The 25,288-nt window shown below is 50.4% G+C and overlaps 1 protein-coding gene across 5 annotated transcripts in view; it reads left to right on the forward strand.

Moving 5' to 3' along the window:
- Positions 1-25,288, forward strand: part of Cv-c (RhoGTPase activating protein) — a 405,466-nt gene that overhangs the window by 101,591 nt on the left and 278,587 nt on the right. Inside the window, exon 1 of one of the 5 annotated variants that reach the window (XM_077702630.1) lies at positions 15,878-16,028. The exons of the other annotated variants lie outside the window; for them this stretch is intronic. The gene's annotated coding sequence lies outside the window, so the exon portion shown is untranslated. Of the gene's footprint in view, positions 1-15,877; positions 16,029-25,288 lie in introns of those variants that run through there. 5 annotated transcript variants of the gene reach the window in all.

Consider the following 25,288-nt stretch of genomic DNA (forward strand, 5'->3'; position numbering starts at 1 on the left):
TTTCTGAAGTATCGATTCTCGTTTTCCGAATGGAGGTATAATACCATTAGTAGTTGTAGAAGCATCTTTATTGGGGGTTAAAAGACCATTGGTTTATAAAGTGGGCCAAGGTTGGAGGAAGGGGGAAGGGGTTGAGGAGTTTTTGACCGTTCGGTCTTCATATGAGATGTGGGCTCATTGTCGATCTGGATTACTCTGCCAGTGCCAGGCCACTTCTTGATTGAGTAGAGCCCCGTGGAATGTAGGACGTTTTTGTCTAGTGCACTGTGACTAGTGGCGCGTGGGTCTGACGGTGTTGCGCGTTGGCTAGGATGTGTGATCGATATTAGGTGAAGCTTGAGCAGTTCCAAACCATATGGTGGAACTGGTCGCCTGGAGTGGAAAGGTGATAGTATGTGCTGCTTGGTGGAACATGAGGGGTGGGGAAGGGGAAGGGGGCACTTTTGACGAGTCCCAGTAGTGTAGGCCGCGTTAAAATGTACTTATTAGCAGAAGATCTCCCCAGAACGCTGAAGTGTATTAATGCCTCACGGAAATCCTGAAAGGGTGACGTTCAGTAAACGTTGCTTCTTAACTTTTTTTTTTTTTTTGTAGCGGATGAGACGTAGGGCAAGGGGGGGGGGGGGGTGTACAGTGGGCGGAGTCGCTTCTGTGAGAACCAGTGCCGGGGCGGCGGTTAAACTCTCCAATCTGATCAAAATATGTGAAACAGGGAGAGCTTATCATGTTGCCTGTATCGTTTCGTGGTTGTATCCGGAGCCAAAGGGTGGTGCTTTGTAAGGTGTTACGAAAGGTTAACATAACCTTCGCTGGGCGCAGTGTACGTACAAGATACGTGGTAGGCACAAATATAATCGGGAATGTGTGGTTTGCAGATTTGTGCTTTGTAGAGTTGGCCGCTCCTATACTCCGAAACGGCTTCCACGCGCTGTAACGTGACAAGGCATTCTGTTTTATCTTTATCTTTTATCTTTATCTCCAACGGAGTGAAACGGTTGGGGGTAGAGGTATCCAGCTTTGCTGTGAAAGCTTTTGAAGTTGTCAAATACGTTCTAACACCTTACCCAAGCCTCCACTTTACCAAGGTGAATGTATTGATTGAGAGTCGGTTTTCTTGGAAATTTTCAGCTTTAGGTGTGCGAGAAGCAACGGTACCAGTAAAATACACGGGTAATGTCCAAGTTGCATAATGACTCCTGAAACTACACTCTGGTTTCGAATTGTGGTCCCTTCCAGAATGAAGTTGTTTTTGGGAAAACAAACAAACAACAAACTGTTTAAATTGACCTTGAGAAAATGCATTTCCCTGCAAAGCCTTTGTGTGTAATAGTGAAACCGACTCGACTGTAATGGGGCTCGGCATATAGTGCGTTTCATATGGATACATGGGGTCTCATGGAGGTATTGAATAAAAAAAAAATCTCTAGGGCCTTCCCATACTGGTATCAGACTGCTTATGTGGTGCGAGGAAGAGCGTCTTCCCGGAAATGCATGTGTGTGTACACGTGAACCCGACGTTGAAGCGGCTCGGTGTAGGGGCCCGCTTGAATGTTTCCGCAATTTCTTATCCATTTTCCTTCGTTTTCAGCTAGTTCTTGAAACTACGGAACATCGAGTTGGCTAATTTGCGCTGCCAGGACGTCCCGCGCATTGTGTCCCCGTTTCTTGGCTTCTTTCCCGCCTAACATTATTTCTCCCCAGCTCCGTAGCTCTCCTTAAATGAAGGTAAAATCTTGCACCCCTCCGTCTAACGACGGCGATGGTTGAACGCGAAGCTCGCTCCTGATCGACTCTTTGGTTGGTCAACCCCGCAGTGCGAGTATCTGCTACTCTGGAGGTACGCACCACTTTTCTAGAATACCCGCCGCAACTCTTTGGGTTGCACTCCGTAGGCCTAACGTTTGTGTTTGGGGTGTACGGCGCGAGTCGGCGCCTGCTGCTCGGAGTTCGTAAGGTCCCTGGAGTTCGCTTCGACCATGCCGAAATGGAGCAATCGGATAGACGCCGGCTTCATAACGCGAGGGACTTGTTTCAGAGAAAGTTGGCTTTCCTGCAGGGCGTATTGGCGTACAACGGCATCAGGAAGGACAACCAAGCTTCGTTTTAAAAAGTTCCCTGGCACACAGGCTGGCGGTCCCCGCCGTGTCAGCGTGGGTGGTATCGTGCCTCAGTGGTTCGGTGTCGTCGGCGGCCGGCGGGGGAAGCGCATTGTGGCCGCGAGGGAGCCCGGCTCGACCGAAGATGTGGGTGGGCCTTACGCTAAGTGGCCTTCATTACGGCGGCACGGCGGGAAGCGGCGACTCCCCGCTCTTCGGCGCCGGGTCTCGCCCGAAACCTCGCCTCCTCGGTAACCGGGCCTTTGTTCCGCTGCTCTCGTTTAACCCTTCGGTCTTTTTCGATTCTTTAAAACCATCGCCGTACTCTTGTTCCCCCAAGTCCGCCAGCGTTGTTGGTTGAGGTTACTTCGTGGGCGCGTGCGTGAGAGACGCGGTGATAGTGTTGGGCGAAGCTTTACAAATTTCCGCCTGGTTGTAACTGGAAGCGAGTAGAGGTTGCAACTCAAGGAGCCCGCCCTAAAATGTGGGCTGCGTTTTAAAATTAGATCTAACAATTTTACATAGCGAAAGCAACGCATAGAAAACTGGGGTCAATGTATCTACATGGATAAATATAGAAACTCGTGCAAGCGAGACTCATTATTATGCGCTCAAGGAACACCATACGTGACGAGCGCGTAAGCAGGCCTGTGGTGGCAAGCGTCCATTTTGCCCACTCCCACTCCTTCCCCACAAACTTTTGCCCACTCCCACTCCTGGAATGGCGAGGAAGTCCGATTCCATTCCTGTAATTCCTCAACATAGAAACTACCTCCAGGCGTCTGTATCGAGTTGCTTATGATTGCAACATAGAGAGGTGACGTTATCTGACGGGTCGAGAACTACGAAAGTATGCATACACGTCGCCAGTGTCGAAGGATGGCAGCACCTTGTTGACGTCTCGTGGGTTTACAACAACCGCCTTCCTAATTTGTGAAGGGCCAGCATTCCCGATTCCTATTACAATACATAATCACAATGTTGTCATGGCTCGCTCTTGCGTGGCGCTGGAGGAAGAATTGATCGATTGGTAAATTATTTTGTTTGGAAGAGGAAGGCCGGATGTCGGTGGTGTGTCAAGAGGGGGTAGGGAAGGAGGTAGGCACCCACTATCACTCCCGCCAGGCCACTATCAGTTCCGGACTGCGCTAATATGATAGGTGCTGAGGCTGGTTGAGTATGTATATATGCACATCTTCAATATGAGCAAGTTGAAAATCACTATGGTTATGTTGATGCAGATGAAAAGTGGAGCAGTGCAGAGTAAGATGTTGTGCGTTAGCTTCACATAGGGAGTGACACGTGCATGTACGGGGAGCAGTGGCCTCACCTGGACGCCAGGGCAGGTGGGGGACGATCCCGGGACCACCGCTTAACCGGTGCAGTCGCTCTACCAACTGCACCAACCAGGAGGCTAGCCGTTTGTGTACCCCTATGCGGACTGGCCGCCAGGCGGTCACTTTGGCGGCCACTTTGAAGTGGCGCGAGTACGGTTTCTTCGCCGCGAGAGGCTGAAACACATCACTGCTCCCTACATCTTTGAAGACTTACCCTCAGCTGATCCAAACGAATATTTATCAGCAGGGTAATTGCAACATGGACATGGCATGTCATTGTTCCCTTGCTTACCAAAAGATAAAGAATACGTTGCTGTCTTCGTGTTTCGTTTTGCACTGCATGTCGCGCGTCCCCTGGATATGCGCTTCACGTATCGTCACACCAGTGACAATACACTTCGGTAGCTAGCCCATACCTTGTTCACATGTAAACACACTAGTAATTCTACTGCGGAAAATTGCGATTGCGGGGCGCAAAGGACAGTAGGGTAGGGTCACGAAACAGCGTAATTTAGCATTCACCGTTCGAAAGTCGCCACCTCTTTCTTATTAGCCTCATTTCGCTTGTTGATCGTTGAAGCGAAAATACTCAGTCCCCAATGACTTCCGTAATCCCACCTGCAGGTTTCCCCACAGCCCTAAAATACCCCCCTAAAAAATAAGTAATTGCAAATAAGATGTATGCGAACTCTGGTAGTTTAAGCGCCATCTTGGTTGTAGATCCGAGCTGATAATTGACCAGCTCGCTTTATAAGCCAGCGCGTTTCACTAGCATTCCAATCCAGGCAAAAGGCGCGTAAAGCCATTCCTACCCCATTCCTCCAAGCTTTGTCGCCTTTCCATTCCCGGGGTCACAGGTAAGTGAAATGAATCCGGAGTCATTCCAATTCCGAAGTGGTAACTCCGCAACACTCAGGGACAGGAAACGAGCTACCTGGATGAGAGAACGAACTATAGTAGAAGATCTCATAATTCAAATGAAGAAAATTAAATGTACGTGGGCTGGTCATGTAGTGAGACGAACCGACAACCGGTGGACAATTAGTGTAAAAGAGTGGATACCAAAAGATGGGTCTAGAAGAACGGGAAGGCCAATAACCCGATGGAGCGATGAAATAGGGGAATTCGGGGTAAACTGTGGAGTCAAATAGCGCAGGACAGGAGAGGTTGGAGGTCAATGGGAGAGGCCTTCGTCCTGCAGTGGACCTGAGTCGGATGATGATCATGATGAGCTCCGCAACTGTGATTGTGAAGGTGGCCGAATTGTTCAAATACATTCCGGCAGAGCTCATTACATAAGTAAATTGTAGCTGTTATGGATGGAGGCTCTGCAAAAAATGCAAAACAGGAGCTTGCTTCTCTGTGAGGTTATTTCGGGGCTTTCGTAATTGGGCTCCATTTGAAATTACTGTGTTTTTTTTTTTTTTCGTTGCGAACGAAGACGTCGCCGCCGCTGCCAGGTGGTGACATACGTTCGCTTAGAAGCGGCAGTGCGCGAGGTCTGTACTCACGTCGATGCAATCGGCTGCTGAACCACGGCGAGCCTCAACAATGAGCCATCCGTCTTGTTTGTTCTATCGGCACCTCGTAACAGCGAGAGTTATGGGGCTGGCTGCCTAGCGTTTCCCAGGCGCCTTTCGTTGCTTGACCTGTACTCCAGTCCTCGTCGTCCTGGGCTTCTGTTTGTCGGAGAATGACATCCTGCTTCGTAAAGCGCGTCCTCTAAGTAATCCGTAAAAAAAAAAAAAAAAAAAAAAAGAAAGAACTGTGTACGCAACATTCTCGCTTGTGGCCCCATACCTTTAAGCTCAATTTTTGATGCGTAAGCAGTCTTTGCCGGTACTCAGAGCACCAACCATGTAACTCCTGGTATCTGCACAAAAATGCCTAATTGGCGATGTTTACACATTCAATCGTTATCATACTGTTAATTTTAGGGGTCATTGGTTTAAAATAAAAAAAAAACCCAAAATGAAGAGAAGCGGCGTAGGAATGCTTGCGCATTAGTAGACAGTTCTCAGAATTTCTGTTCATCTTTTTTTGTTTTCCTAGTTTAGTCTATTCCTAATGCAGTAACTGGCCTAATGGTCAGGGGGTTCCATTTCCGCGGCGAAATAACGTAACCACATTGCAAGGGCCGCGGTGAAATAATTTTCTCGTGGAGAATCACTTTGGCACTAGCGGCTGTTCTGTTTTAGGGACCAAGCCCCTTAGGGGCTGGCGCTGTTGGCGTCTCCTGTCGTCGTCGTGGTTGTCGTAATCGTCGTCTCATGTAGTCATGGTACGAAAACGCCGGGACACTCGTTTGCGGCTCGCGCTAGAAAGCTTCATAACGCGTACTAGAACTCCGCTTCGTGCTTCAAAGACGCGAGACTTTTACAGCAAAGCTGTATACCTGTACCCCCCAACGGTTTCATTTGCGTTGGCAAAAACGCCAAGGCGCCAAGATTGCTATTATACACTGCAGGCTTCGCTCTTCCTCAGGTTTCACGTCAGTGAAGATGGCCCGGGATTTTTTTCTGACTCGGCTGCTTCATGCAGAACCGAAGTACGGAAGCCAATGTAAGGGTGCGCCATTAGTAAGCGCTTGTATTCCACAGACGGCATCCAGTACCAAAGTCTGCGAGCGACTGGAAATGTACCGATGGTCTGACCACCGGGACTTAACATGGTGGACTGATGATGTGAGATTAGTGTGCTTGATTTGGACACCGAAAAGGGTACTGTTCATTTTCATTATTTCAGCAGAAGAAAGTGTTGTGCGTGGAACTCATACGTCTCGCCTTTAATCGACCAATTCACCCTAATTTGAAATGAGGAAACGCGTGTTATCTTCCATTCTCTATTTCTATCTTCTGGCACACATTGAAGAAAAGGTTTATAAAGGCCCGAAGTGCACAAAGAACCCACGAGAGTTCGAAAAAATTCCGGGCCATCTCCACTAACGTGAAACCTGCGGAAGGGCGAAGCATGCAGTGTATAAGTGCATTCTTGGCGCCTTGGCTTTTCTGCCAACGGAGTGAAACGGTTGGGGGTAGAGGTATACAGCTTTGCTGTGAAAGCCTCTTGTCTTTGAAGCATGAAGCTCTCTAGCGCGAGGCGTAAACGAGTTTCCCAGTGTTTTTGTACCGTGACTTCATGAAACGACGATTGCGACGACGATTACGACGACAATGACGACAGGAGACGCCAACAGCCCCAGCCCCTAAGGGGCTTCGCCCCTAAAATTCCCTTCCAAAGGTCGCCTACAGCGTCGACTCAAACCTCATTGTTCAAACTTACGTACGTAATATCCGCCAGAAACGTACACCAGTCGACAACTCTTTTGTAGCAGCTTCATTGTTATAAGCGTGCACCACAACTCCCCCCCCCCCCCCCCCCCCCCCTTTTTTTTTTTCCCAAATTTTGTCGAGCGCAGCTTTGCAGAGCTCGCCTATGGCGACCCACGGGAGCTGCATAGCGTTAGTTTCTCCTCAAGGCTTGTGCGCGCGGTCGGAAGCGGCGTGCGTCCTTCACTCCCGAAGCTGCATGGTCTCGTCGATCCTCGTGCCTTGCTCGTGTTCATTGTTGAGGAGCTGGTCACGCGATACTTGCGTCGTAAATCACGCCGCCCGCCGCCTTTGTGAGAACCGTTTCTTGCTTTTTCTCCGCCCTGACAATCGGTGGTTCGCTTTCTTTCTGTTTATTATTCTACAGCGAAGATGTATTGAGCCTTTGTCGCGTATGGCGCTCTGGACGCTGAATATCTTCTCAGCCTCTAAAGTATCTCTGACGTCCCCGCTGGCAGAGAACCAGATGTTTGGCGCTCTTCTTTTTGTGCCGACGCTGGAGTCGCCCTCCGGGGAGTGCGCGTGCACGAAGAGGCGTGGACGGCCGTTGTGTATGGGGTGGTTACAAGTTTCGCTCACGCGTTGAGTGATCTACAGCAATGGTCTGCAATGACCATTAGCACCTGCTGCTCGTAGGTCTCATTCTGCCTGATGGATGTACGGTCATTACGAATACTTAAGTAATAATACATATATCAAGAGCTGCTGCGCTGCTGTTTATGGCGCATGTCGGGGTGCTATAATTAATCGCAGTGGTATGTTACGACTGTATTAGTGATCTCTGGTGCAGTAGAGGCATTGCACCGGGAGTGGCAGCTTTGGCTGCCAACGTTTGGTGCGACAGTTATCCCACAAGACGTACTACTGGCGGGGTGGAAGAGCTATAGCCTGTCTACGTGCTCCCCACCTACAATAATTCCTTAGTTGGTCATCGGTTTGTGAATCTTCTTTCGGCACCATCTTGGTGTTTTGTTGTGATGACGTCGTTTGTTGCTGTTGCTGCTGCTACCTGCACCTGCGCTGACAGAAACAAATCTCTTGCAAGGTGCACACAGGAAAACGCTAGGTCCTGCGCACAGCCTTACCATACCCGTCCGAAGCTCGAGAATAGAATAGAGCTCCGGCCGGGTTTCGCCCCGAAAGCATTAGCGGAGGCCGCGCTGAGCTGGCGAACCTGGCCGCAGTATCGTTTAGTCTGCCTCGTCGAGTAGGCTGGCAGGCAGGGTGCTCGAGACATCGTTACTCACGGCCCCCTGGCTGCCGGCAATCCTGGCGGTTGTCAGCCCATGGTTCGCAAGCGGCCCTCGAAAGCCTTTGCGTGTGGGCGGCTCCCGCGTAAACAGTCTGCGCCGATTGATTCGCTCCTTCTTGGGGACCCGAGCGTACTGCGCGCGCCCTGTCGGCCCAGTTAGGTGCGGCGCACTGTGTTTGTTCCCGGGCGGAGGACGCAGAAAGGTGCGATATGGGGCAGTTACCCTCAACCAGACGCAGTCGCCAAGTTCATGAAATGTGTGAAAGTGAAGGTGGTGACTGAGCCATCCAGCTAGCCAACACTTTTATAAAGCAAACGAGTAAGCAGCAGGTCTGCTATCGCCAACAGAACGCCGAGCAAGCTGTTGTCGGCCAAGCAATCACAAAGAGCCGCGTTGTGTGTTGCTTTATTGAAAGAGAAATGCGAAAACGACCCATGCTATAGCTAGCTGCCTCTCGGTATAGCGGTATCTCAATCAAGACTGAGTCTGAGAGGAGGATAGGCAGAAGAGAGGATAGACAGAAAGGAGGGTAGAAAGGAATAGAAGAGGTGATGGATTATCAGCCGAGCAGCACGGACGGCACTGTCAGCATCACAGTCTCCTGAGAGTCCCGTGTCCCTTAAAAAAATGTCCGCAGGGCACGGAACGCGTTTTCGCGATTCCAAAGGTACAGTCCGGGAACGACAGGTTCGAAGGGGTGCGTAAAGGCAGTGCGAGTTTCCCGCACGACGCTGTGAGCGCGGTTCAAGCCTGCGAATGTTGCGGACATTCGCACAGTACTGCAGGCCGAAAACGCGTTCTCGTGGCGCCCCAGCGCTGTCGACGGCCGAGAGAAGCAGTCACCTGCACACTTGACGACACCGACGTTGTACGCTGCTGTGGCACCTGGCACGCTCGGCCATGCAGTTGATAGTATGCTAACTTCTGTGCTAAATTTAGCAGTCATTAGGCATACGGCGCTGCCGCAGTGAAACAGGGGCACTATACTGCTGCGCACGAGTTCGATAATTTGGAACCAGGCTGCGGCGGTAGAGCTTTATTTATTATCGGGGGGAAAACCATGCTTCTGTGCGTGTCGACTGATGCCTCTTGTTGAAGCTTTAACGGCTGCGACGATTCCGTGCCTGTCGCGAACAACTCGCTTTAAGCCTGATTTCACTCTCCCCGCTGCACCGCGAGGGGCGCAGCATCATTCGCGGACGTGGACGTGAGGAGTAACGATGTTTTTGTTAAGAAAAGTAGTATTTGAAGACGTTCACACTGCTTGTCTCGTTTCTCCCGGAGGTAGAGCGATGGAGGTGTCGTATATGGAGCGATTCGGTGACCGTGCACGGCGCTCGCTGCACAGGACTGTCAGCGCCGAGCGCGAACGCCGGCGCAGGCACATGGAGGAGTCGGTGCCCGTGTTAGGACTGTTTGTGGAGGCCGCGCGGCCAGTGGAGCTGTGGGCCGCAGACGTCTCGTGTTTTGATACGCGCAGGCGGCGGCAGCAGGCCGCGGCGGGAAGGGGCCCCTGTGTTTAGTCGGGGTTCATCCACCCCGCGTTGCCGAGGCGCCCAGGGCGAGCTGCTGCCTTGTTGTTCCCCGAGCGGAGACCGCGCTCGGGACGTCTTCTAAAAATAAGATGGCGGCCGTTTAGGGCTTCTTCCTTGCGCGATATAAATGAAGGGCGAGGCGAATGAGAAAGGGAGGGGGAAGGGAACAATGTTTACGGAGAGTTTTGGCCGTGGATCGTATAGTCGGGTAACGGGCGCCCTTTTTGGGCCGAAAGGCCCGACTGGCGCGCGGGGCCTGCCGGTGTTTGCGGCTTTCGGAAGTAATAGCGGGAGGCGAAAGGAAAGCAAAGGCTGGCCACGGCCCGATCCCGAGACCCGCTGCCCGTTCGTTTTGCAGGCTTCGCGGTTGCCCGTACGTCCATTAAATGCTTGCTCTTTGGCTGGTGAAACCTTGCTTGGTGGGCCCAGCTGGCTCGATGGAAGAAGGCGAGCGTTGTTTGTTGATGTTTATCTCACACCGTGACTTTTTTTGGGCCGAGTGACAGCTGGGTATCGAGTGGGGGTGCGCTTTTGAGCCAGATAAGTGTTGCCCGGGCTGTAAACACGGAAGTTCTTCGCCTCTAGCCCTGCCTCTTGATGTTCGAATGTAAACCGCTGGAGTCAAAATTAACAGCGGAGATCTCGAGCCCTAGGGAGCAGTTGAACAGATGGCTGTCAGAAGCGGACACCTTCGTTCCGCACTTCCGTAAATGGTACAGATCGCGCGGTTCTGAGAGTGCGGTGAAGCGCTGATGCTTATTTTACACCCCGTGAGCTCGCTGAATCGCGACGTCTCTGACGTCCCGATTCGCTTTTTTAAAGAGTTAATTCCTTCCTTTGGAACTTTGCAGCTTCGTTTTATCGTGACATGAGAACGGACGCATAGGGTATCGGTCTGTTCCAAAATATCGGAACTCAGAAGTGCCCAATGAGACGAGCCCAGTGTACGCTTGTTTGTGTCATATGGTAATAAGTTATCCGCTAGTGTATTATTTTATTCCTCCTGTTTCGTTAACGAATACTCCTGGATGCTGCTATATCATTATTCCCTCGTTTACATTGGTTTACATTGATAGCTGACCCTTGCCAGCTCTGAAGTAATCAGGCGACAAAGTACTGCCAAGCTTGTTATTCCCGCTTCGGTGTGTGGTCTTTATCGACCGTCGGAATTCTGCGAAGGACACTCCGCTTTTGATACGTCAACGTGCGCGGAATTCGCAATAAAGTTAACGCAGAACGGTTGCAGCACAAGAAATGCAGACGGAACGAACGCCACTCCCGTACGCCTCTCTTTTGTTTTTTTGTCTGTGAATCTGCCCTATCTTTTATTGCGAATCATTTGAACGAACTAACCCAGCAGCAAGCTATAAAAATCTGCGGAGTAACTTCATGGATGGATGGGCGTATGGACGATTATCTTATCCTCCCCCAATACATAGCCCAACGGCAGCTGGTAGGACGGGCCGTGGGTGCAGGGGGGAGGAGAGAGAGAGAGAGAGAGAGAGAGAGAGAGAGAGAGAGAGAGAGAGAGAGAGAGAGAGAGAGAGAGAGAGAGAGAGAGAGAGAGAGAGAGAGAGAGAGAGAGAGAGAGAGAGAGAGAGAGAGAGAGAGAGAGAGAGATGCTATTCTACTTTTTTTTTCTTTGTAATTTTTCTGTGCGGCTAATGAAAGGAGACGTATAGAGGGATAATAAAACTAAAGAAACAAAAACTTTTACGGAAGTAGCTGGCTCGTCTAGCGGTGAATGTTTTCTTCCTTGTCTTGCAATTGTCGGTTTTATTAATAATGACATGTTGACATAACATACTTTTAGTCATGTGTAATGAGTGCATCCCGCCCTAAAATCAAGAGTTGGACGGCAATCCGTCTGGTCGGAAACAGGCATATGGCAAGAATTAAAAACTGGCACCGCCCAAGAATGTTTATAAAATGCAAAAAAAAGACGTTTGTTTACAAAAAAAGTGTGTCAACAAGGCACCCGTACGGGAGCCGAAATGGCTTTTTTGAATTTTGTAAACATTCTTGGTCGGTGCCAGTTTTTAATTGTTATCACGCATTCTGCCCTATCGGGTCTAAATAACCTACGTAACAACGTAATTAATTTGGTGCTGAATGTCGTGATTGCTGTGGCCCGGCCGTGGAGGATGTTCTGTCCTCTGTTAGTTCATGCTTCCTAAGTATCAATTAATTAATAGACGCAATCATTTTCTTAGGAATGCCGTCAAACCTTGCTTTACTTTAATTTTAAAAAATAACTACTTTGAAAAGAAAATGACGCGCCGTAAAATCGCCGCGGGAAAGTCGTTCGGAGAAACTGGCGTCGGGGCTTTTGTCACGCGATTATGCCGCGGGGCTACTGCTCGCGGGGCGTTTGCGCGCGGAGCAGTCGTTATGTGGTACACCCAGCCAGGGGTGCGGGTCGAGGGGCTGCTCTCCTCTTCGAGGAGAAGGCGCCATAATGACGCTGTTCCTCCTCTTTGTCATCTAAAGATTGCTCTGACTTGCGGATATCTGTGCGACGATAGCGATTCATTCTACGAGGTCAATCAGTTCTTTCAATTTATGAACCACCATCGCAGGTGGATTTATGGTAATTTGTAAATGCATGCGCATTCCTATGTGGACTCAACACCAGAACCTGTCTGTAACGCTTGACGTCTCGCACTTTCGCTGCTAGGGCAGCCAGCGCGGACCAGGGCTTCACGGACTACAGGAGGCCCCCACCGGGCGGGCGCCCAACCATCAGCGCCTAAAAGCTCGTCTACAAAAAATTCATTCCCTCCCTCCCCTGTACGTCAACGACCGCCATTGAAAATTCTGGCCGAGGCAACTCTTGACAGCCTCGCTTTATTAAGGGGGCAATCTATCGATAACATTTATTGTGCAAAATGCCTTCGATCTTCACGTGTTTTCCTCATGTCGTCCAACTTTTTCATACTCGCTTTTTAGGGGCGAAGCCTCTTAGAGGCTGGGGCTGTTGGCGTCTCTTGTCGTATTAATCGCCGTCGTAATCGTCGTTGTAATCGTCGTCTCATGTATTCACGGTGAATAGTAGTAAACACCGGGAAATAGTAGTAGTAGTGCCACTTTATTTTACATTGGGTTCAGGGTGCGGGGGTGGCGGAGGCCCGAAGGACCCCCGCGACGTCCAGGGCTCTGTCCGTGACGGTTTCTTGCGTTGCGAGGTCAGAGCTCCCCAGAGCCTGCTCCCAGTGAGAAAGAGAGGGGAAAGGGGGGAAGGGGTCGCGCGGACACTCACAGAGCGAGTGGAAGAGAGTGTCCAGCGTGCCACATGAGGGGCAGCGAGTGGAGGTGAATTGGTGTGGGTTAGTGTGCGGAATGAGAGTGCGGTGTGGGAAACTCGTTTACGCCTCGCGCTAGAACGTAACACGTATGCTAAAAAAAAAAACACCGGGACACTAAACGCATCGCGCTGGAGCGCTTCGTAACGCGTACTAAAAGATCACCGGGACACTCGTTTACGCCTCGCGCTGGGGAGCCTCGTACTTCAAAGACACGATACTTTTACAGTAAGCAAAGCTGTATACCTCTACCCCCCAACGGTTTCATCTCCCTTGGGAAAAATCGCAAAGGCGCCAACAACACACTTAAACAATGCATGCTTCGCCCCTCCCTAGGTTTCACGTTAGTGGAGATAACCCGGTATTTTTTCTCTCTCTGTATTGTGAGCTACACTGGCCGAGGTTGAGCGGTTTCGCGTGGCTCCTGGAGAGCCGTGCTGCGCGTGCGGGAGGAGCAGTGACGTCACACGGCGTACAGAACGTTGCTCACTGCCCGGTGTCGGCCCACGCGCCCAGCGTCTTCGCCGACCTCCGTTCCGCATGTGGCGGCCCGGTCCACTTGATGATCATGCGCGAGGGGTGATCGGGTGTTCAACCGATTGCTCATGCTTCGCAGCAGCACCGGCGTGCACCTGTGGAACCAGCTTAGCTCTGGGGCGATTGGTGACGCTGCGCCGGAGCCGCTTGATAAATATACATGTGTTACATAATGCGTATACCGTGTGTGTGTCATTGAAGCAGCAGTAAGCATGTAATCCCAGACGACTAGGAAAGCTAAAAATAACCAGCTGAACCTTAGCTCACGCTACGTATATCCTGGCATAGCCGAGCTAAGCCGCTGCTAATTTTTCTGATTTTTTTTTTTTTTTCGCCCTCGCGTCGGAACACACCTTGGGGCTCGGGGTGGCAGATCTGATCGTCACGAGCGCCTGCGCAGCTACCGCTCGTTGCTTCCTTGCGTTGGCTCATCCATCGCCTTGTTCGGGGGGCCACCGGCTTCGGCCCGATCAGGGGACTCGTGTCGGCGCTGCACTTCAAAATGTGGCCAGCGCGGGCGAACTTTACGGCCGAGGTGACGTCAGGTCGGTCGCTCCCCTCGCAATTCGAAAGTGTCGCGGGAGCAACGCTCCCGGCCCCTCTTTCTCTCGGCTCCCGTCCGTGTTGTTCGTTGTTGCGGCCTCACGAGACCGTGTACCACCCTGCGGACGACTTCATTGCGCCACACACCCGATCGCCGCTTCATTCCTCGCCTCGCCTCCCGTGGAGCGTCTTTATCTGTCAAGCTTCACGCACGCGCGCCATTTTTTTTTTCCGCGCCGTTTTTTTTTTTTTTTTTTTGTCTTCTTCTTCCGCCAAGATTTATGTCGCCCATTCCTGCAGCGCTTTCTTCCGTCATCGCATTGTTTCTTTACGGCGTCTGGTGTCTTTGTGCAGTCGGGTCGGATTTGACGTCCTCGGTGTGCGAAGAGCTCCGTCAAGCGCCGAGACGCATTCCAGATTGCGCAGCGATCCGCAGGGTTCGGTGTCATTGCTCGCTAGAGGCGAGCCGAAATGATGTCCGCGGTCTCTCTCTCTCTCTGTGTCGCATCCTTTCGGCGAGATGAGTCAGTGGGCGGCGTGGCGCGTTCAGGCCGGCTTCGAGTCGATCCTTCTCGAGTTTCTTCCCCCCGCGTGTTTAGAGCGCGCTGATTCTGGCCACCATGGTGCGACAACGCAAAGCTCTGACATTCGCGCCTGTATCGCGTGGCTCGAACCCCAGTTAGGAAGCGTCACGCCGCGTAGGTGCGTTCTTCAGAGGAGTTGGATTGTCCTCAGGCGTACCTCTATTAGTGGTAAAGCACTTACTAATGAACTGTTCGGACCATGCGCGTAGTGTACCCAAGTAACAGCGGCGCTCTACTGCAACGCGCAGCCGTTACCTCCTTCTTTTTGCATACAGCAAACATCCCTCTTTTGTGGCACTACTGACAGCGTAATCTCTGGAGGATCATGTTTCCATTCAGCCAGTGGAAGCGATGCGATGCGATGAGGTTTTGAAAGGGGGGGGGGGGGGGGGCGGAAGCGAAGATTAGTCAACCACCTGCGAGAACTACCTACGCACGTACGTTTCGACACTAAAGCGGCGGTTAGGTCGCGTAAGAACGTTTCGTTGCATCCCGAGTAACAAAGCTACGCAACGCTCGGTGGCAATGATTACACGCACGCGAACGAAGAGGCACGCGTGGACTCAAGTTTGTTGGCAGGTGCCGCAGTAATGTTTACACTACGCCATTAGAGGAATAGTAGTAACACTTTTGTTGGGACAGAAGGCTCTCTATGCCAGTTTCTGGAAATGGGTGGATGAATTGGGAGTGCAGTTTTATGGCAGCTTGAAGGCAAAACACTTGGATATAGGCCCTTGAGGCGGAACAGGAGGACGGATGGGTGGTCTGGGTTCGTGTGGGGAACAGACTCACAGCCCCGGACTGACTGAAAATGGCGGGGTGCTGTGTGGGTATGGGAAGCAGGCAAAAATTAATCCGGGCATCGTTGGCTGCTTCCCTACGGACAACACGGGTCTGTAGCGCGGTCTCGTAGCCTCCCCTCTATTGCGCCACGGATGGAGCGAACGGAAAAAGGGGTGGAAGCGAGACTTCAGGTGACCTTCGAGCGTACCGCGCTGCTTCCCGCAACTTGAGGTTATGCAAACGAGAGCTGAAACGCAGATCTTACTGTGCTACCATTGCCAGTGTCATTTTGCAATTACCGCCGTTTTTGTACGTTCTTGAAGCCCCCGTGAACCTGGGCAAGTGGACTAACTGGGGAGGGAGGTGAACGAATGGTGCGGGAGGAGGCAGGTCGTCACGCAAGTCTGTCACACAACCCGAATCGCATTGCTAGCGCAGACTCGACCACATCGATCGGAAAGTTCTTCCGTAGTTCTTTCTTCTTTTTTTTTTTTCGGCTCTTGCAAGACTGTGTGCGCGGGTTGGTACGCTGCAGCGTTGCTCGTAACAAGTCGGAAGCTTTGCCAACGGTAGGGAACAACCTGACCGTGACTTTGGCGGTGCGTCCGCTCCAGTCGGCGCTTCTACGAACCCCGGCGCGTCGTGCAAGAGCGACCTCTCTCTGCGCTCAGGCGCACCCGCCGCGTCCGTCCGAGGCACCTGCGGCGACATAAGGCGCCCGGTATTCGAGTGAGTAGAGGCATTTTTGTTGACGCCGATTCGATTGTCATTGCGTGTGCACAGGTGCGGTTCACCTCGGAGTTTGCGTTGCATTTAGCGTGTACTCGGAACTTTTTTTCTGCGGCATTTTTCCCCTTGCAAGTCGCCTCTCAACCATTATATGCCTTCAGCTTACATTGTTGTCCAGGGACCTTCTGCAGCGCGCCTTATTGCTCCGGTTTTCTGGATTCCTTGCACTTATACCGAGGTTTAATACTCTCCGTGACTCGTTATCGTGACGCTGCTGCTTGGTGGTGCACATGGCTTTTTAGGTGTGTTAATGGCCAACTCCGCTTCATCGGCTTTTTTCACCTCTTTTGAACGACATTCATCAGGGATCGCGTATACTGATAACGACGCCAGCTTAATTCAGCAGTGATCGCGTATGATGACAGTATTGATACACCAACATATCGAATTAGGAGATGTCTGTTTCGTTTTGCTTCTTTTTTTCATTTTGGCGCGTGTGTTTACCGCAAATCTTTGTTATCAAGGACCTGTTATCATGCTGTTCCCATCCGCCGCATAACCACAGCCATTGTCACCAGCGTAGTTACGTTCTCTTTTCTTTTTTTGTTCTTATTTTGCGCTCATGTGCGCTCTATTTTCTAAATATTTGCAGGGCGAAGTATATCGATTGGCACTTGTTTACAACTCGGTATGTTTACGCCGCAGTTGCAGCTTCCAGCCGTTTCTTGCCGTACGCCTTCGAAATGCCTTCTGTTTGAGTCACCGCCGGCTAATCGCAGCTGCCGCTACGTCGAAAAATTGCGGAACAGTCCCGGAAACCGGGTTTCCACGATCAAATTCCTTCAGGTGAAATACTCGTCACACGCCAAAGCTGACCGTGTTATTCCTGACAGCGCCCGCATGAAAGCGGAAACGGGACGAAAAATCCTCGCGTTCGATGCTTCTCGGAACATTTGCAGCGCATTTTTCCTGTGGTCGCGGAGTCACTGATTGCGGGTTTAGTTTATTCGCGCGTGCTTGAAGTCGTTCTTGTAACGTCTACAACTTGCTGTTCACGCTTAAGTTTTCGTTCAGCCGTGCTTATAGTTATCTATACTTTTACAAGAAGCTTTATTTAATTTTGTTGTTGTGTTTTCAGTTTATTCCATAGCTTCAGGCGTAGTGGATAAGAAGCGATTCCGAGCTATATCCAGAAAGCTAGTTTAGCATTTAGAATATGGGTCTGATTTTTATATAGTTTATTGTAAAGTGGAAATCTTGTCCGCCTTCAGAGTGCTTTTCGCTGCATCCTGCATTTGCACCCTGCACTTGCACCCTGCATGTCCGTCCTGCATTTGCACCATGCACTTGCACCATGCACTTGCACCCCGGAAAATCCGCGTGTTCTTGTTTTTGGTGCTAAATCCGCTAATTTGCCGAGCCTGTTTTGCCTGAGCGGTTTTCTTTTTTGCGTGCTTTGCACATGTTGTTGTGCGTGCGAAAAACAAAAAAAGCGCTTGTTCGGATTGACCACGCGTGAAAGTTGAATAATAGTTCAGCCATCTTCCCTCTAACGGTGCTGTCGCGCTAGAACTGTATTGCACGTTTCTTGTGCTGTGCCGAGTGTGGCTTGCAGCTGCGTGGAAATGTCGGCCAGGGTCGCTTCGCACGCAGAGTCGTCGTCGGCAGCAGCTGCGTTTCAAACGCGGGAGATGCGCGCCGCTGGCGGCCCTGCTGTGCACGCAGAGTGCACGAACGCCGACTCTGCTGCTGCCGCACAATCCCATGAATATTCGTGGGCGTCTCCGCTTGTTAAGTTGCTCGGCGTGCGCAGAACGATTGCAAGGCGACGTGAGTGTGCGATGTTTGCGAAAAAGTGAGATATTGTAACAGCGGAGTAAGCTTGAGCTTGGTCCGGTGGCGTTGGCAAAAAAATACAAAGAAAAAAAAACTGCGCCGCCTGTAAAGGGTGCGCCACTGCAGATAGCGTACTATAGCAGTGAAGCCGGCTTTCGCGCCTGCTCGAGTGTGTGCACAAGCGGCATATGCGTATGCGCACCCGTTACTGTACGCTTTTGAAGGTGACAGTCTTTCTTCGGGTACTGAAATGCAGTAAAATGGCGCAGATCGCGTTAGTGATGCAAAGCTCGAAAAACAGCGGAGCTGGGGGTCGACCTAGCTTGTTTCCCCCTGTTATTCGCTGCGAGTGTGGGGGACTGACCGGAACGGCCTCGTCAAATCTGGCAAGACTTGGCCTCACCTCTCAACACGTAGCCTAGCCTCGCAAGAACATCGAAAAACCTAGCAAAGCCGGGAGAAGCCAGGTCGAGCCCCAGCTCCGCTCTTTCTCCAGCCTTGCACCTCTAGCGCAAGCTGCGCCAATTAAAAAAAAAAAAAAGAGAGAGAGAGAGAGATCGGGAGATGTTATCACTGCGTTTCGCCGACATCTGCACATCGAAATGGTGCAGATAAAAAAAGAAATAATTGAAACTTCAATGGAACATCTGCCTTGCTTTCATGACATTTTTATGTAGACGTCGTTTAGCTATAGGTATTCGGTTTTTGTAATAGCGTTGTAGTAATGACATTTTGAATACATTCTCGAAAGCTGCAACGTTCAGAGATTTTTAAACACATAAGCTGCAATGGCGGAATGTTGACGTAGTGCTGCTTGCTTTTCAGCTTACACACACAAAAATATTCTGTTGATTTTTTTTTTGTTTTCGGAAGGTATTCGCCTTGCGTTTGTTTTTGTCTGTAAAGAAACGTTCTTAAAAGCATTAGTCATCGTCGTTCTGTACTGATGGACACAGTCGCGCAAAATATGGCATTAAGACGATGTTAATGACGCCTTGCGGAAAATCGTTCAAAAACAGTGGTCTCGTCGAGGTCATTTCAGTTTCTTTTATAAAATTCCAACGCACAATGGTCAGCAAAGTTGTTTATAACGCAGGTTTTCGCAGTTTCAGCCACTTCAGTCCACATGATTTATTGATGTGTTTGGGTCGGCACTTTTGAGATATAGTCAAGCGTGAAGCATAACTTGCTGTTGTAAAGGACTTTTTTTCACTTCTTCTCCAGCGGCTTGGGTAAGCGCCGTTTGGATGATTTTACTGAGAGTTCCACGGGAACATCATTGTCACAGTTAGGCAGCAGGATTTAAAGACCCTGCTACAACAACAAAAGCATGTTTTTTTTTCAAGCTTGCTGTGAGACTGTCCACGTCAGGTCGGCACGAAAAAAATTCGTTTATAGGGAGAGTTCAAATAAAGCAATTTTGTTTTAATGAGTACCTACTGAATGGGGAGAGTAGCAGCAGCTGAGCTGAAATGTTCAGCGATAGTAGTTTCGTCGACGAGTGACATTGCTAAACGCAGCCGCAGAACGTCTGTGCGAAGCGGTCGTGCAAGTAGAGTCGAGAAATTGCACAACAAAGCGAAGAAAAGTGACGAAAGAAGAAAGCTGGAACCAAAGTTATGCGAGTAACGCAATATTTGTGAATGTCATAAATGGTCTGATCCGGTGTTTAGGGCCATTTTACCCCTACCTGGAAACAAATTGAGAAGGAGGTAATGAGTACTTTTTTAATTTTCACGTCCTGGTGTCCTAGCTCGAACACGAGAAGGCTCGCACTTCAGGTTTCTCGGTCTGTGCTCCTTAAGTATTTCAACGGGAACGTAAATGATTGCGCAAAAAGGCAATGTATTCCGGTTGAATACAGTACCTATCTGGAGACGTCTGCAGCGCTATGACAAATAATGCATTAATCGGGTCATACTTAAGGTTATCGCTGTTTCAGCAAATTTGCAAACGCCCAGAGATGCGTTTTAGTGTTTTCCATTAGGCAGCACTGACCTCCTATTAGGCTTGCGGTGTTCTCTCTCGCCGCTCAAGCAGCAAATTTAAACTTGCAGAGTTGAGTCGTTTTTTTTTTTAAATTTCTTTACGCCTTTTTGAACGATGTACGAATGCACGCTAACCTGTGATTCTCGCACTCAGCTCGAAAACCGTTCGTTGCGATTTATTATTTTTTGTGCTTTTTGGCGCGTTATAAATGGGCCTGCATCCGCGCTCTCCGTGGATTAATTTCTGAAGTATAACTTGACGCCAACTCACGTCAGCATTCCATCCGCCTTAGTGAGCCTGCGCCGAATAACCAGTGAACCACAGTGGAATTCGCCCAGAGCGGAAGGTCGGGACCGCTTTGACGGGGAAGTTTTCTTCCACATCGGAATGACGTGCTCTCTTTTCGAGTATGTCGCGTGCACAGCCGCCGTAAGCTGCTAATCTTCTTAGGGCAGGCTGGGAGGAGATTAGGGGTAGTATTCGGGCTAATCATGATGTAAGTGGTGTATATATAATGGAAGCGCAGATGCACCTAGGCGTCGCTTAACAAAAGTAAAAACGCCGATCAAAGTAATAATAATAAAAAAAGGAAACGAAACATGAGCAAGTCGGGGCGCGCCGGTGTGAAGACGTCGATTGAGGGCGGAATCTGGTGGCTGCAGTCACGCTGGGGATCAAGGCCTTAAGAAACAATGTTGAAGGGAAATGCGCGCGGGATCGTGGACGATTTTAAATGGATGAGGAGAGGTCGTGATCTTTCATGTACACGGCTAATACTCGTCGCTCGCCGGCAACGGAATCTTTTAATACCATGAAATGTGGGGCGCGTTCGGCGTCGGTTTGGACGCTAAGCCGGAGTATCGAGACTCGGTTGGCGATTCCGGGTAATCATCGCTTGGCACTACTGCGTTCATAACATGCTAGTATGGTGTCCTATGTTTTACCTAAACGTTTCTATTTTCTGGCGTGATAGACATATTTGTAGCTGTTTTCGGTGCGGGCCAGAAATAGAGGATGCGTCGTTTCGCCTGAGTGTTTTCTGCCGCGCGCTATGCGTATCGAGGCGCGTATGGGGATCAGGACGAGGGGAGAGTGGAAGGTGCTGGGACTCTCCACTGGGGCTGTTACTACTTGTGCGCAACCACAGCACCAAACGAAGCTGCGCAGTTCGATGGAACCGGCGAATGTGCCGAGAGCTGGTTGTAGTGCGTCAGCATTCTTCGGCGAGTACCCCGGAAAAATCTGTCTTTAACGCGAATGAGCGCGACACGTTAATCTGCGAAATAAGTGCATGAAACACGTTTAATCGTTCCAGTAGTGTAAATGAAGATGGTCGATAGCTTCAGACTCTATAAGAGTGAACTGAAACAAGTATAAAAAGGCGTGACGTCATGCGCTAGCAGGGCGTTTTTAGTGAAGTCGACTTTCAAAAACCTCGGTGTATATATGTTGCTCTCATTGGGTATGCAGTCTGCTTGCGCTGCCGCCTGTAAAATGTCTTTCCAGCAGTGCGTTCCTGCAGAGTATTGAAGCCGTCTTTGAATGGGCTTTGTATAATAGAATAGTGGCTGAAAAGGATGCGGAGTCATTAGTAGACAGTAATCAGAATTTCCGTACATTTTTTTTTATTTGGACGCCTGTGTAGTGGGGTCGACAGGTGGTAGGGGGGGGGGGGGGGGGGGCGAAGGGTGTGTCAGAAGAAGCATCAGCGGGACTCTGTCGCTAAGATATGCGCATTTATAGAAAACTACTCGACACCGAGCTCTCTAATGACCTGATGTCTCTGATGTTGGTACGTACTACCTATAGACGTATTGCGCACCAGGTTACGTTTAAGCTCACCGTGTCGCACGATGAGTGTGGCGTTTGTACTAAGGGACAAAATACAATTTAGGAAGGAAGCTGTACTATACGAAATATAATACAAACTACCCGTGTTAAAAAAAAAAAGAAACAATGCCCAAATGCACGCATACTCATTAGTCGAGAAAATTTTCGTGCAGTACGACTCAATACTCGTTCACGGTATCGCAACATCATCAGAAGACTATTGTGGTAATTGTTCTTTTTAGTTTTGACGCTGCCAGTTTTCTTGTGGCGGTCCTGCGGCGTGTATCTCTGGAGAATATGGGAGGTGATACTCGGAGCAACAAGAAAGTGCCCTTTTCACGCTAGATCCGCACTGGAGCGGAGTGTATGGCTCGCTCTTTAGGCCTGAGGGGGCGGCCTCCCGACCGAAGCGGAAAAAGAAAATAAAGGCTCGATCTAATTTTAGCGCCTTGAGCTTCCTTATTGCCCCTCCGCCGCACTTGGGAGAAGGCCTGGGCTGCGCGACCACCGCCTTGAGCGATATTTGGATGCCGAGGTGAATGAGCGAGCTTCTTCTATTCGCCCGGCGCGCGGCCGCGCGCTGGGAATGCATTTGCGCGCGTTGCGGGGCCTGTGTGCGGTTCCTCGTCGGGTCTGCGATGTTTGGAATTCCACGCCGCTGTTTGGCGAGCGGCTGCCGTTTGAGACGGCCAGTTTCCTTCTGAGGCCGGAAGTAACTATAGAGAAAGCGTAACCGGAAATAGCAGGGTGTTCTATTGTTTTCGCGCGATATATACTTGTCCTACGGGGGAGCATATTGGAATTCCACTTTGGGATGGTATTCGTGGTGCCCGTGCCTTACGTCACATAGTATTAAACTACTAGCGTACATTTGGTTATGGCACGACAAGGTTTCTTATTTGTTTGAAATATGTTTGCTGTTAAAATGCGCGGACGATTGCGACGAGTTATAAGCAGTTGTGAGGAAGTATCTTTTGTTTATTTTGATGCGACGATGTTCGGGGCAGACATATTTCGCCCCAAATAACCCTAAAAAACAAACGTCACGACGTAGAGTTGTTAACATTCTAAGGAGCTCAAGAGCCCAGAATCATACATGCTGGCCGTATCCTTGCGTTTATTTCTCACATTCAAATCGGGTTTTCACCGTTACGCGCCAAAGTCAAAGTCGCAGGAAATAATTTCGACCAACAAGACCAACAAGGCCTGAACTTCGCGCGCCCGAATCTTGTACAAACGGCGTTTTGCATTTGGCCTCCGCCGTGATGCACATCATCCAGGACCTAGCTCTCCGTTTGCTCGTTCAAAACCTGCAAATGTCAAGTTGTCAGCCCTGAAAATTTGCAGGTACTCCCTTCCACATTACTTTTTAAAGTTTCATATTGCTGTAGCTTTGCCATTCATCTTAACTAGCGAGCCCTTCATTTAACAGAACCGGGGTGTCAGCGGGGGAATAGTAATGATTCGTCTCCCTTATTGGCACGCTGTATGTGCCAGCGATGGCGTTTCCCGCACAGCGTGGTTCTGAGAAAGTTTCGCGCCCTTGTCGCGACGGTCAAATCGCCTCATCAGAACTTCTGGGTCGGCGTGCACGGCGGCAGCTGATCCTCGCTTCAGATCCTGTTGTGAGGATTATCGCCCTCGGGTACCGGATCAGCCGGCCGCCAGCGCGCTGTGTGGAGCAGCTTGTCAGGGGTGTGCGGAATGCGCCAACTGCTGCAGGCGGCTTGTTAAGTGGGGAAAGCCAGCGCGGCACCTTGTCGCTTTTTTTCTTGTTGTTTTCGTCTGGCCTTTCACTGCACGTCGTTTTCAAGGCCGACAGCTGATGCCCGCTCGTCGACTGCGCGCTCCCTCTCTCGTTGTTCGTGTACGGCGGTCTCTGTAGCCCGCGGAACGAGGCCCTTGCCGGCCTCACAAGGAGTTAGTATGTATCGTTTATTGCGGCTACTGCGAAGGTGCTTTCCTCTACCTTCTGGGCCTTATATAGACTGTGAGTTCATACGAGAGACCTTCCCTTTGGCGTTCGCAAGTTTCGCGCGCCGGGGTAGGTAATTGAATGGGTGATAGCGTGGCAGTGGTGCTAGTACTGCATCTGAATCAATAAGGTTGTAATTATCGCGTGTACTGTACGCTAAAACTCTCCAAAACACCCTCCTTTCTTGTGTACTTTTTTAACGCGTCCCGCACTTCCTATTAAATTTAGCATTGGGGATTTACATAATCGGTGCCAATAAGAACAACCGTAGGCCATCTTCTCAGGGCAACAAGGAAAAATTGATGCTGAGCAGTGCAGGTGTATTGCGAAAAAAAAAAAAAACGCACAGCGATCAGGATAAGGTCATCAATGGAAAATCACCCGCCGTGGTGGCTCAGTGGCTAAGGTGCTGCGCTGCTGAGCACGAGGTCGCGGGTTCGATGCCCGGCCGCGGCGGCCGCTTTTCTTATGGAGGCGAAAAGCAAAAGCGCCCGTCTGTACGGGATTTCGGCGCACGTTAAAGATCCCCAGGTGGTCAAAATTAATCCGGAGCCCTCCACTACGGCGCGCCTCATCGCCTGCGTTGCGTCGGCGCGGTAAAACCCTACAATCAATCAATCAATGGAAAACCAGCCCTACAGAATACCATGAACCGCAGATGCCGTACAATTTTTATCTAATCGACTTCACACTAAAACATTAATGGTTACTAACTACAACATACTAACTACAACACAAATGCAAGAGCCAGCCTCTGGTTGTCATTATATAACTATAACGTCGTCTTTGTATGTTCCAAAAACTTGAGAGAGCTCGTGCAGTGTTTGTGCACTGTTTACATCGTCGTCTTTGGTGGATGCTTAGTGCACCACCTCTGATGGCGAGAGACAGCTTACTTTGGCCTCGGAGCCTTTGAGCCTGTCCTGTGTCGCTCAAGGAATGCGCCACCTTCAGCATTGCTGACGTAAAGACGATAAACGCCTAACACCTTATGCCAGTGGTTCTCGGATGGGGTCCGCGAACGTCAAGGAGTACGTGACGGCACCTCGTGGGGGTCTGCCAGTCCCTCTGCGACGCTGCCCTTTCTCTTCTTTTTGCCAACGCGGGAAAAAAAAATTAAAAAATGGCTTTGCCACATGGCACGTATATGTTTAGCTTCTCCGCATGACGTGTCTGAAAGTCGGCTTTGTGCGCAACACTTCAGTTGTGCGAGAAAGCCAGACAAACAAAAGGCGGGCGTAGGAATAGGGGCGTGGGCGACTTCAGCTGCGAGAGTAAGTGGGTCGACAATGGGACAATATGTTGAAAATGTCAACACTCTTCATGGCAGGGCCCCCATCACTTTTTCGAGCTTCGTAGGGGTCACCGGCACGCTGGTGTGTGAGACCCGCTGCCTTGTGCGAGAAGAAGAAAACCTTTACAGTATTTTCTCTGTTGTAATCGGCAGCGAGACACCGTGATGTCCCATGCAGCGCCTAAGCATTCACTGGACAGAAAGTAACTCAGAACTGACCACATGGCGCATCACTCGCTGGCAGGGTTAACTAGCAAAAAGCACCCGCCTGCCCTCTGCCGTGCGGAGAGAGAGAAAAAGAGAGAGAGGCCTCTTGAGCGTGAACTGGTGAGGTCA

The sequence above is a fragment of the Haemaphysalis longicornis genome, unplaced genomic scaffold, assembly GCF_048455015.1.
Source record: "Haemaphysalis longicornis isolate Haplotype H1 unplaced genomic scaffold, Haemaphysalis longicornis Haplotype H1 scaffold_3, whole genome shotgun sequence".
Classification (NCBI taxonomy): domain Eukaryota; kingdom Metazoa; phylum Arthropoda; class Arachnida; order Ixodida; family Ixodidae; genus Haemaphysalis; species Haemaphysalis longicornis.